Source organism: Triturus cristatus, chromosome 4_2 (genome assembly GCF_964204655.1).
Source record: "Triturus cristatus chromosome 4_2, aTriCri1.1, whole genome shotgun sequence".
Taxonomy (NCBI): domain Eukaryota; kingdom Metazoa; phylum Chordata; class Amphibia; order Caudata; family Salamandridae; genus Triturus; species Triturus cristatus.
The window spans coordinates 750,377,205-750,391,511 of record NC_140586.1 but is presented as its reverse complement, the minus strand read 5'-3'; positions in this window follow the sequence as shown (position 1 = coordinate 750,391,511).

Below are 14,307 nucleotides of genomic sequence, written 5' to 3'. Positions count from 1 at the left end.
TCGTGATACACGACAAAATGCGAAATAATTGATTGATTGTTTAAAGCTTTGGAAATACTAGTATTGCTCATTGATTGTGCTCATTGATTGTTCTCTTTGAGATATTCGCTGTCTACAAACGGGGAGGAGTAGAAATACTCTCTCTCTCTCCCTTTGCAGATAGTGAAGGGTAGGTAACGCAGACTTTTGTCCCCGTTGAAACCCGTCGTGCCTATCTTTATCTCCCCATTGATTGATTGTCCGAACATTGATTGTTTTGGAGAATAGTGCTTTTTGAGATATTCTCTGTTTGCAAATAACGTAGAATAGGAATATTCTGTCTAGTCTTTGCAAATAGTGAAGGGTAGGTAATGCTGACTTTTGTCCCCGTTGAAACCCGTCATGCCTATCTTTATCTCCCATTGATTGATTGATTGATTGATTGTCCGAACACTAGTTGTTCGATATTGGTTCTTTGGAGGTATTCTCTGCTTACAAATAACGAAGAATAGAGATATTCTGTCTAGTCTTTGCAAGTAGTGAAAAGATAGGTAGTGCTGACTTTTGTCCCCGTTGAAACCCGTCATGCCTATCTTCTCCCCACTGATTGGTAGTTGGTTCTGCCCGGACCGCTTATTAGAGGTGAACCATCCGGCTCCACTGGAGGGCACCCCTAATAAGGACATGTTCACTAAATATGGACTAGTCGCCGTAGCTTATACCAAGCTATGGCATAAATATACAAAGAAGGACCCCGAGAGTCAGTGGCCACTGATGGGATCCTTCGACGACCATAAGATAGAAGCGCTAGAAATAGCTCTGCGTAGCAATAAGACGACGCCTACTATGCTTGACAGTATCGGCATGTGGCGCAAAGAAGCAACGCAACGGAAAAAGAGGGAAGAAGTAAAGGCAGAAAAGGAATTACGAAAGGCAGCTCACCTTGCCGCTAGAAAGTTAGAAGAAGACATAAAGGAGAGAAGGGAAACTAAACTAAGACAGGAGCCCGAAACCTCAGGCCAGTACGCTGTTAGAACCCCTTCTTTGCTCTACCCTGAGTTGTCCTCCAAGCAGCGAACGAATGATGAATTACTGTTAGGTCCCCCGATCATTTACATGCCCCCTCCATATGCACCCTCCCAGTCAGTAGTGCAACACCTACAACCCCCGAACACGAGCGAAAGCAGTACAGGGGCCTCGGTCCTCACGGCCTCCGCGCCGGCTGAGCCTCTTGTACTGAACCCAATGTCGGTTACAACGCTAGATGACCATGAGATGGGAAAGAAAGAGTCCACCAGAATGAATCGATTAACAAAGGATGAACGAGCAGGAATTGATAAGATAGTAGGGACACTGGTGGAGCGAAAAGAAAGTGAGGAGTATATAACAGACGTGTATAACTCGTATGCCGACAGCCGCAGACGACACTTCGTCGTACGGCTCTGTTATCACGCCCTGAATGCGTATGAGGAAAGATACCACGATAAAGGTCCCGAAGGCTTAGCAGCCCTATATAGGAAGGTAGACATCGGAGAGGAAAGAGAGGGCGACGTTACGAACCTCTTCACTCGTACACTCGAGGTCTACCGACACCTTAAAGAACATGGACAGACCACCAAAGCAGAAACCCCCATAGCGACTAAGCCCCAGGAAGGGAGGGCTGATGCCATGATGCCCATTAAAGAAGCTGCCCCCTACTGGGTCCCCCCACGAGGTCTGGGAACACATGACGACATCAACCACCAAGATGCGAAGGGAAGGGTTGTATATAACTGGGTCTACCAGCCGTGGGACCGGCAAGACATTTTGACCTTTAGAAAAACTCTACCCGACTTAAGAAAGAACCCGACTGCCTTCTACACTGAACTGGGTACAGCCTTAGGTTCTACGATTATGACTTTAGCAGATATCGACTTGTTCTTTGGGCTATGTCTGCCGGCTGATGTGTGGAAACAAATCCGGAAAGTTGACCACGCTGAGCCGTTCGGATAAACCTGGGTACAACTCGATACCATAGATAAGCAGCGAGAACCAGGACAGAAACCCCCAAAAGCCATATTAGAGCTCCCAGACAAGATTGTACTAAAACTGAAGACTCTAATCCCAGAGAGAAAGGTAGACTGGTCGATAGTAACGGCTTGCCGCCAGAAACCCCAGGAGGATGTGTCTGAATACTTCTCCCGATTCGAGACTGTGTTTTCCAATTACAGTGGCCAAGACATGACCACCGCAACCGGACATCACCTCTTTGTCCAGAATTATGTGAAGGGCCTGACACAAGAAATTTCCCAGAAACTACAGACCAGCGAGAGTAGCTGGGCAGCCTCCAAACCCGCAGCGATTCTCCAGATGGCCCAATATTACGAAAATCAGAAAAACGAGAACGATAGGGCATCAGAGAAGAAGAAAAAGGAACTGAAGGAGAGGGTAATGATAGCACAGTTGCAAGGGGTGACCATAGGAAGGGAACCCCCGAAAGAGAATTACCACCCAACCGCCCCTAGAAAGCTACCCCCTAGAGACCATACACCTGCACCCTACAACGGACGGAGAGACTTAGATGGGAACCAATGTGCGTTCTGTAGAGGGTTCGGACACTGGAAATCCCAGTGCCCGGTCCTTCTGGAACTAAACAAAAATAGGGATCCCAGAGACACAGCATATGACCCCAGAAACAGAGGACAGGGACGAGGGCACACGAACGACGCAACCAACGTCAGGCCAGGCAAACCAAACACCTTTGACCGCCCCCGACAAAACCAGTGTCAGCAGTCCGACTATGAAAGCACCCATGACTTCGCATAGGACCGCCAGGGGCAAGGGAGGGATCCAGTCGAACTCCGTGTTGACCAGCAAGGCCCTTACGTCACTGCTAAGGTCTTGGGCACAAAATCCCCATTCCTGGTAGACACTGGGGCGACACGTAGTGCGTTATCCAAACGACTGATCCCTAGGGCACCCTTGTCTGGCTCACATGTAACCTCAATAGGCTTCGATGGAACGCCCTCCACTAACCCCTTATCAGCACCAATCTCCTTTGACTTAGAAGATAACACCACTGACACGACCTTTCTGCTCTCCTCCAACACCCCCGATGCTATTATGGGACTTGATTTGCTAAAACATTTTCGAGCTACCATCAGATGCTCCCCAGACGGAGTTCGAGTCATCCTACACGATAACCCAGATCTGTCCAGACCCTGTCACACACGGCGTATGCTCTCTATAACCGATGCTGACATGTCCCTACTCGACACATTACCTTCACATCTATGGGCTAAAACCGACTCAGATGTAGGGCGCATGGTGATCGACCCAGTACACATAACCGTCCGACCGGACGCAGTGCTCCCAAAGCTTCCACAGTATCGGATATCACCCGAAGGCGAGAAGGCATTGGTGGAAATCATCGAGTCCCTAGTCGAGGCAGGAGTGGTAGAAGAAGTAGTGAGTAATGTTTGCAACAGCCCTATCCTACCCATTGTAAAGAAGCAAGGCGAGGGGGATGAGAAAGCCTACCGTTTCATTGTTGACTTGCGAGAGGTTAACAGAGTAGTCATACCCCAGTACCCCGTGGTCTCAGACATCACCACCATCCTCACCCTGATTCCATCCACTGCCACCATCTTTACTGTTATTGATCTCAAGAACGCATTCTTTTCCATCCCCATCCACCCAGACAGCCGCTACCTGTTCGGATTCACTTTAAAAGCCCGTTCATACAGATTCTGCAGGGCACCCCAAGGCTACACTGAGAGTCCCAGTATTTACAGCCAAGCCCTCAAGAGGCAACTGGATGCAGTCCAACTACCCGATGGAGTGGCGTTGATACAGTACGTCGATGACATTCTTTTGGCGGCCGACACCGCTCCACTTGCCGTCACAGCCACCATTCACCTCCTCCGCTTCCTTGCGGAGAACGGTCACAAGGTCTCCAGAAAGAAATTGCAATTCTGCCAGCCCCAAGTAACGTATCTAGGCCACCTACTATCCAAAGACGGGAGGAAACTTACCCCTGACCGAATTCAAACCATTCTAGAAACCCCTGTTCCCAAAACTCAGAAGCAAGTGCGGTCCCTAGTGGGCCTCACCTCCTTTTGTCGACAGTGGTTGCCAAATTTCAGTCTTATCGTAAAACCTCTGCTTTCCCTGCTGGCTAAAGATACCCCCTTCCCCCTCCCCTGGACACCCGAATGCCAATCCTCCTTCAAAGAATTACGAGACGCCCTCTGCTCGGCCCCAGTCCTAGGAACCCCAGACTACACTAAACCTTTCTCCCTCTACACCCACGAAAGGGAGGGATGTGCGTTGTCTGTCCTAACCCAGTCCATAGGCCCTAAGCAACGCCCTTGTGCCTACTTCTCTGCCACTCTTGACCCCGTAGCCAGAGCTTTGCCCGCCTGCCTTCGAGCAGTAGCCGCCGCTGCTGTCTCTATCCGGCAAAGTGAGGGGATCGTGCTCTCGAACCCCCTCACAGTATTGGTACCCCATGCTGTTGATACCCTCCTGAACCAAACCAAGACTCAACACCTGACTAGCGCACGACTGACTGGTTATGAACTGACTCTGCTTGCACCCCACATCACATTGAAACGATGCACCACTCTGAATCCAGCTACTCTACTACCTCTCCCTGACGCTGACCCCAATGCATCCCCTATACATGATTGCGTGACCCTCACCGACGAACAAACCAAGAGTAGGGTTGACCTCCGGGATACTGCCTTCCCGGACCCTGACGGAGAACTGTGGGTGGATGGCTCATGCATCAAGCTCCCTGATGGCACCACCTCAGCTGCCTATGCAGTCACCACAGCTCGAACAGTTGTTGAGACAGCCCGCATCACACAGCGATCCGCACAGGCGGCGGAACTAATTGCCCTCACACGAGCCTGCATCCTGGCAGCAGGGACAACCGCAAACATTTACACAGACAGTCAGTATGCCTTTGAGGTAGTTCATCACTTTGGGCTCTTATGGAAAGAGAGGGGATTCTTGACTTCTCATGGCACACCCATCCTGCATGGAGATCTAGTCTCTGCCCTGACCGAAGCAGTCCTCCTCCCCACACGGTTAGCTGTGATCAAATGCCAGGCACACAAGAAGGTGACAGACATTATAGGACAGGGAAATGCACTAGCTGACATTACTGCCCGAACCACAGCCGAGAACAGGTCCACGACCCGCATGTACGTGACCAGGTCACAAACTGAGAAATGGAAGGATGCTAGGGAAACGATTAGGGATATCCAACTAGCCAGCACACCACGCGAATTAACTGAATGGGCCCGGGTGGGGTTGAAGGACGATGACGGTTGTTGGCGAACTAAAGACTCGAACAAGTGGTTGCTACCCGACTCATACTTGATCCCCATGCTGACCATGGCACACTCCCCCGCACACATAGGGTCTGCCCCCATGATCGAACTCATCTCCAAAGTCTGGCACAACGACAGAATACCAGACTCAGCCAAACGTCTGGTCCAACATTGCCTAGTATGCCTCCAACACAACCCTGGGAAAGGAACTGCTGTACCCCGGGGAGGGTTTGGGGTCCCCAATCACCCCTTTGAAATCCTACAAATGGACTATGTCCAGCTAGAAAGGTGCCAAGGTTTAAAGTATGTACTTGTCGTTGTGTGTGCCTTCAGCAAGTGGGTGGAAGCCTACCCAACCCATGACAACACCGCTATGACTACCGCAAAAGTACTACTGAAGGAATTCTTCCCCCGATACGGCCTTTGTCGAATTTTGTGGAGCGACAACGGCCCCCACTTCGTAGCCGAAGTTATCCAACTCATCTTAAAAGGGTTGGGTATAAAACAGAAATTCCATGCGGTCTTCCACCCCCAATCTGCAGGCCTGGTTGAGCGACACAATGCCACATTGAAGCTTAAGATAGCAAAAATAGTCGCCACCACAGGACTAAGATGGCCAGACGCTCTCCCACTAGCATTGCTATCAATGCGTTCCACCCCCACCAAACACCACTTAACCCCCTACGAGGTCGTCTTTGGGCGGCCCATGAACCTTTGGACTGCACCAAAACCAACATCTATCCACGACGTCCCGGACGTCCTCATGTCTGACTATTTGTATAACCTAACTAAGACGTTGTCTGTTATCCATCAGCAGGTGCTGCACGCCATTCCCGATGTTTCCAGGGGCCCCGGGCACGACATCCAACCCGGTGACTTCGTCTTAGTGCGTAACTTCCAGCGCACCAAGAGTCTGGAGCCCCGGTGGACGGGCCCCCTGCAAGTCCTGATCACCACCCGAACAGCTCTTCGAGTGGAGGGGAAACGCAATTGGCTGCATGCACACCACTGCAAGAAGGTATCACCGACCCTGACAACCACGGACAACATCACCGCCCAAGAGGAACTTCTGGACAAAGACCGACCATCCCTGAGCCGCTGCCCGGATACAGAGACACTTGAATTGATTGAATATCCAGATCCCACTGTGCCATCCAAAGAAGGGTATAACTTGCGACGAAAGGAGAGAACTTCGGCTAAGCAGACCACAGGCTAAGTGGAAATCTCAGAACGGTAGCCTAGTCACCTCAAAGGCCACCAGGAGAGAAACTAAAACAAAGTCTGTGGTTCTGCCCGCTACCGAGTCTCTTGAAGGTGATGGAAGCGCCCGACATGAAGATGATGGAAGCAACCGGACGTCCGAAGATCCACTACAAAAACCCAAAGACTGACCGAATGCACAGCTTTAAGACAATAGCACTTTTCATTTCCCTACTCTTTTGCCTTCTCCTCGTGGTCACCTTCTGGATCATGGAGGAGAGCACACCCGCTCATAAGACATTGCTGACCACCGTTCAACCTACCACCACGAAAGAACACCATCTGATCTCACTTTCACCCCAACTCCGAGAAAGGCGTAAGGAGTTCTGGAATAACTCTTTTGTGCAGTTGCTCCACCAACACAATCTTGCCACCAACGCCACTAACTGCTGGATCTGTGGATTGCTGCCCCATGCCACTGGGCACTCAATCCCTTTCATCCCTTCACCTTTTTCTGTCCATGGTTCCTGCCTCGCCTGGCTGATCCTCCTGCAGGAGAGCTACAAGGACAATGCCACTTCCGGCAGAACCATGTCACACTTCTACCATGGGTTCTGGCTGAACAAAACTGGTAGAACCTCTGCCCTCTTCTGCCCTCTGAGATCGAACACTTCCTTTCACATGGACATCCCCGCCAAAGAACGAGTTGAAATGCAAGTGTTCAACAATCCAGCCAGACCCACCTTCTCTTACCTCCGAAAACGGACAGCCGCCACCCTAACAGTGGCCCTGTCCGTCATCAACATCACTGGATCTGTATGCCTCGAAGGCCTGGGGGCACAGCTGGTGGGCCACAGCTCCTGCCTCATCACCCGAACATTGGACTCAGTTGACCCACCCTCCTTTGTTGCCTCCCCGAATATGTACTTCGTCTGTGGTACTAAGGCCTACACCTGGCTCCCGAAAGGTTGGGGAGGCACCTGCTACATCGCCTTCGTCCTTCCCCCGACATATGTGGCTCCAGCAAACCATCACCGACAGAAACGTGCCAAAGACATTGTACAAGCCGACTCCACCGGAGCACAGTTCATGGACGCAGTAAAGGGTCTTGTTCCGCTCTGGGGTCCGATGGCAAACAGCCGTGCCATCCGCCACTTAACCCAGGCAGTCGAAACAGCAATGAACATTACAGCTGGCGCCCTCGCCAACAACACCGCTGAGCTTCAGGCCGTCCGCCTGGTGGCTCTTCAGAACCGCCTTGTTCTAGATGTGGTTCTGGCTGATCGTGGAGGAGCATGCCGCATCATTGGGTCCAGCTGTTGTACCTACGTACCAGATAACTCACCCTCAGTCTACAAAGCAATTGAACACCTCCACAGACTGTCCACAGAGGTCCATCAAGAGCAAGAAGAATGGTCGCTGGGGAGTTGGTTTTGGGACACTATTAAAAGTTGGGGATGGAGGCTGTTTTCATTTATCCTAATACCGATTGTGATACTATGTGGATGTTGTTTGGGGATTCAGTGTCTGCCACCTTTATGTTCGCTTTTTATGAACTGCATCTGCCCTAAGACTTTGAACTTTGAAACAGAGCGGATGAAAGCCCTCTATGAGGTGGAAGTCCGCAGTATTATGGGGATAAATCCGAACTAGACAAGCTGGCGAGACATGTTAAAAGGGAGGACTGTGGAAATTTAGCGTGCAAACTGAACATTATCTGCGCCATCTTGCCTCTCCCCAGCACCACGCACCGCGAATGCACGGCCGCCATTTTAGGCACCCCACTCTCTCCCCGCTCATTTTCGATCACCAGCGCTTTTGCCCTAGCGCTGCGAGCATCCCCCCGCGCGCCGGCCACCCCCGCTCTCTCATACAGGCGATAAACCCTCTCCTTCTGCGCGACCCTGCTACGGAACCACATCCGACCGACATCCCATACATGGTCATGCCTCTCCTTTGATAACCCCCTTCCTCTGCGCCCCATTGTCCGAACTGGTCCCAGGCCATCACCTAGCCCTGCGGATGCAGTTTATTGCCCCTACTGTAAGGGAAACACCCCGCATCAAAGGGATTACAGTAGATCAAAGCCCCTACCCCCTGAGACCCGGCCGGTTGCACACACCCCCCGGGAATTAGCGGAATTCCCTGCTGCGCGATAGCCATCTCCCACTGCGGGTAGGGTGGGAACCTCTACTGTAACTATGTGTGGGATCGGATCTGAGCCGGGGCTTCAGGGGATGTTCTTTCAGGCATCAAGAGAATCTCAAGAATGTACTATATGTAATAAAGCAATAAACCGGTGTATAAGAGACCAGGTCTCAGAGATGCGGTTAGAGCACCTCGTGACGATACCTTGCTGTCTGATCTGATGTGTTCTGCTCCGACGGAATAAAACTTTGTTTCCTGCCTTCCAGTCTCCGGCGCCTGCCTCTTTTATTGGTAAATTATCGAGTGGTATGAGAGGCGATTACCGCCGGGCAAATACTTGAGAGGTTATCGACTGAAACTGCCGCTACCATTTAACACTTCTGCTTCAATTAGAGATTACACATGTGCACCAAACTCCCAGATCCAAATCATCAACAGATAATTGACAATCCCCCTTGGTAATTATGTAAGTTATGCATCTGGCTCTCCATTGGATGTTATCCCAGCAAAAGTAGCCCCCTCCATCTCTATCGAACTCTCTATTCCTGTAGGAACTATCCTCAACCTCTCCATGAAAGAGGGTCATCTTCCACAGGCCTGGAAGACAGCACAGGTCATCCCTATTCGGAAAAATCCTAAGGCTTCCATGGAAGAACTTTCCAATCTCTGGCCCATCTCCCTCTTACCCCACTTAAACACAATCTTGGAAAAATACATTAATCAACATCAATCCGCCCATGTCGAAAACAACAACCGCCTGGACCTCTCTCAATCTGGTTTTAGGCCCAACTACAGTACGGAGTTGGCCCTACTAGAGGTCACTGATAACATCAGAATGACCCTAGATTGTGGCCACTCCACCATTCTTGTGCTGTTGGACCTCTCTGCAGCGTTCGACACGGTGTCACACCAGATTATGCTCAGGAAACTGAAGGAGATTGGACTTAGTGGAATTGCCTTACAGTAGATGACCAGCTTCCTGTCCTCCCGCACTCAGACCGTAAATCTAGGGCCCTTTCGGTCTAAGACGATTGAACTGACCAAGGGAGTCCCCCAGGGCTCTTGTTTGAGCCCTACTTTGTTCAACATCTACATTGCCCCCTTGGCCAACCTTCTCAGGTCCTGTGGTTTCCTGCCCATTTTCTATGCTGATGACACCCAGCATCTTTTCCCCTTCAACAAATCTTCCTCATCAGCTTTGTCCATCTGCTCTGAAGGAATGACTGCTATTGCAGATTGGATGAAAAGTAATTTTCTACAACTTAATGCAGGAAAAACAGAGATAATGTTTTTGGGAGACGCCCCTCTTCTCTGGTCCCCGGATTGGTGGCCGGTAGCCCTCGGCCCTTCCCCTAACCCCAAAACCCTAGTCAAAAACGTGGGCATTCGCCTTGATCATGCCTTAACATTAAAGAAGCATGCTGCACGTACTGCAAGCACTTGCTTCTACGTGTTGGGCCTGCTACGACGAGTCTTCCCTCTCTTGACACACTATACACGGAAAACTCTCATTCAGACCATGGTAATGAGCTATCTTGATTATTGCAGTGCACTCCTGGTCTCTGCGAATGAGTCATCCCTTAGCAGGTTACAGGTGGTTCAGAACACTGCCACGTGACTCATCACATATTCTCCATTCAAAACCCCGTCCCTTCCCTTGCTACAAACCCTTCACTGGCTTCCAATTCGCAAGTGTGTCAAGTTCAAGGTTTTCTGCACAGTCTATAAAGCCTTTCACAAAAAAGGCCCTTCTTACATCTCTAGGAAGCTCAAGCCTTATACCCCCTCAAGGACTCTTAGGTCTTGCAGCTAATCACTTCTCCAAGTCCCCAGGGTTAGGAAAGCCAGGCTAGGTAGGAAATCCTTTTCCTACCTCGCTCCCCTGTACTGGAACCAGCTCCCCATACACCTGAGGCAAAGCCCAGATTATCTACGCTTCAGGAAACTTCTCAAGGTCTCCCTGTTTTAACATCTTCCTCAGCCCGACAGCAGCTTCGCCGAAAAGCGCAGAGATACCCCTTTGGGGTTGATTCAGGTGCTCTACAAAACCAATAAATAAATAATAAATACATATTATTATTCCTTTCAATATTTCAGTCACGTGCAAGACTTTCATCACAACTGCTGACCTTGTCAAGTTCAGAGAGCCTTGAAAATTGACAAAAATACTGGTGGGTAAATCATCATGGTATTCAAATATAGGTTTTGATCACACAATCAATACATCCCACTTGCTTTCTTGGTCCAAATAGATGTTTCTTCAAGAAGGTGGTCAGTCAGTTCTGAATTACTGTTTACTCTTCTACCACCTGCAACCCTCATTGCTATCAACCGATACGCACAGTACATTTTGTAGATCTCAGATAGATCTCATTATTGCAATCTGTTAAATACCTTTTAAACATAATTCTAGACAGACCCACTTCATCAACCCTTATATTAAATCCATGTTTACTTCGATGTGACTTTCCAAATGCTAATTTGCCACAGTTTGAGAATGTCTAAAGAGGACCATTCATCATTTATACAGATTCCTTGGAGGTACCACCCACCATCCTTCAGAACCCACCTATCGTTTTATGATTGCAGACCCTAGCTTTTCCTTCAGTTTGCAACTTGTAGAACGGTGCAATCCCAGCAGGTTTGCCTGTTCCACTACAGTCTTGCAGCACTTTGCCATTGGACTACAAGGCCCTCCATAAAGCATTTTCCAAGTCAATAGACCCGGTTTTAATATGCAAAAGCATCCAAAGTGAATTTGTGCATGCTTGACCTGTTCACCTTTGCCATCGCTTGTTGGATTTTAAATAGCTGGATTGTATACCTTTACACATTTATGTTTGTGTAAACATGTGCACATATGTGTTTCTTGGCGACTCCTGACTAAATTGTTAAAAAACACAATTGCTGTAGTGAAAAAAATTAAATAAAAAATAAATTACTTTCTGCATACAGAATGTGCATGAATCATGATTGTGTATTTTTGTGATGTAAAATGCTCCCTCTAGAATTCAAGCACTCCTTAAGATGAGAAATGTCCCATCAAAAAGCCAAAAGCATGAGGTGCGGGAGAAACAGTCCTCTAGTTAGAGCCAAAGCCACTATGTATATTTTCCCCTAAAATGATCCCAGTAGGTAAGCAGACAGCTTCACTGTCAAGCCAGACCAAACTGTGGAAGAGAACCGACTGGGAAACCCTGCCATCTCCATTAAAGGAAGTTGCATATTTCTTGGCAACCACCATGCTCAGGCTCAAGGTATTTTAATCCCTGCAAGTGCTCCACAGTCGGAGGTATTGCCACTGTACCATCCTCAAAAATCACTGGATGAGTCAATGCTACCAGACCATCCTCAGAAATCACCTGCTAGAGTACTGAATCTTGATAACCAACCAGGGGCCCTAAAACATATAGGGTGAACTTTCACTGTTTGTGCAATGTCGCACCTTCAAACAGGTGCACAATGCGCAAACACCAAAAGTGCCCTCTTATGATGTTGAATATGCTGCCCTCAGAGCAGCTGCATACTTTTGCTGCCCTGGGGCAGAGCATACAAGTGAAATACAGAGCAGCTGCTTAAAAGCCACTCTGGGGCTGATTACAAGTTTGGAGGTGTGGTAGCGGGACCGCCACACTGCCGCCACGCTCTCACACTGCCAAACCTGTGTGCGCACCACCCATCAGATTGCGACTTTTACAGTCACTGGCGGGTGGTTCTTTGCCAGTCCCATGGCTGTGACTATCAAATAGGCACTGCAATAGGAAAGTCAAAGGCAGTGCCTGTACGGCATGGACTGGTGCATCCATGCCGTGCAGGTACTGGGGTGCAAGCACACAGGAGGGCACAACATGTGCCCCCTGCATGTACCCATGGCCCTCAGGCAACTGGGGGCCCTGAAGGGTCCCCATTGTTTCCTCTCAGCCATGGTGTTCATGGACTGGGAACAGCCATGAAAACCGTGGCAGAGAGGAAACTCGTAATATGCTTGGGGGGACCACGGAAGTCCCGCCAAGCATATTGCATCCTCACCACCGCCGTGCTACAACCAAGGATCTCTGATCACTGGCAGCTGCGGCGGTGCAATGTCGGTCCGAATGTCCAAGTTGTAATAGGGCGGTCAGACCACTAGTATGGCAGTGCCCACACTGCCACCACAGCTACCATAGCCGTAATCAGGACCTCTGTGTTTCGAAGTGCAGGCAGCAACCTACCTGCACTATCAAGAGTGGAGAGAGATCCTCTTGCAGGAGGGTACAGTGAGAGACTGCATCCGCCTGCCAGGGTTTTGTCCGGGGATCAATAGGACCCCCTTGACAGCTCCAGAGGGCTGCCATCAGTGGCGTGCTGACAGACAACCCCTAACAGCTTCTTTCCCTTTGCACCCATAATATGGCGCAGTTGCAGAGGCAAAGAGATTCCCTAATTTGCATGGGGCCATGCCCCCAATCTAATGAGGGAATGCTGTCTTGATATAGCGCTATCTCTACATGTGTATTAGCGCCATTTGTATTACAGAAGGGGCTGCACAGGCATCTGCGGCCTCTTCTGTAACACCAAACTTCCCCGGGGTGCACAAAGCGGGCACACATGCTCATTGCGACCTCCCGGGCACTTTCTATAATATCGTCTCAGGAAGAACCAACAGGTGGAACCAGTGTGCAGTCAACTTTCTTCTCTCTCCTTTGCCTCCCTTGGTTATTTATCTTCTTCTCACTGTGTGTTCCAGTTAAGATTATGGAAAGACGTTTAGATGCATCAGAAATTGTATCTAGCAAGCCTCTGCTTGAATAATACTGAACCGAGATCAAAGAAATGCATCGGGTAACCTGCACATCTAGAGGCCCGGAATTCCCACTTATCTAACTCTGGCTAAAATGATCTAGAAATTTTTCAGAACTTTTTGCATTTCAATGGTGGCTACACTAAGGGGTTGAATACGATGTTGGTCGGAAAGGCTTTGTACGGCATTTGGTTCCAAAGAATCCAATTCAGAAACCTTGTTTCCGATCCACTCGGAAAGATTTCTGACCGATTACGATGGTTGGAGTCCGTTCGGACTGTCCGACTCAGTTTCGAATGGCATTTGAAGACAACAAGTTGGTTGGAGCCGACTCCTGTGAATCTACGGACTGCATTTCCGACCGAGCAATTACGATGCCGGACTCGGACAGCCTTTCCGAATCGGTCTTTCCAACACAGATCGGCTGTTGGATTCTGACTTTGGGGGCCCGTAGCAGACACCCCTTCACCCGGAGGCCTCCAGTTGGGGCCTGTGGGGTGTCCATGGGTCCCCTCGTTCCGACCATGCAAAGTGTGGCAGGCACCATTGGGGTGCCCGCAACAGGGTGCAAGGTTTTCCTGCAACCACCCCTTTTTTCAATGAGAGCCTGTGTTGTCGGTCGGAACACAGGCTCCTATTGAAGTCAATGGGAGTCCCACCGAATGGTGTTTGAAACCATCACAATCAGTCTGTCGGGCTTCCTGAAACCGAGTCGGCCGGAAACCATTCCGAAAACAATTCGGTCAGAATTTTTTCCGACCCACATCATTATCAACCCCTAAGTGGTTATACTTACTCACACAACCTCCTCTATTTTTGCACAGGCCCAAGCCTTGAAACAATTGTATCTTAACCAAGGACGTAGTGGGGGTGCCATTGGGC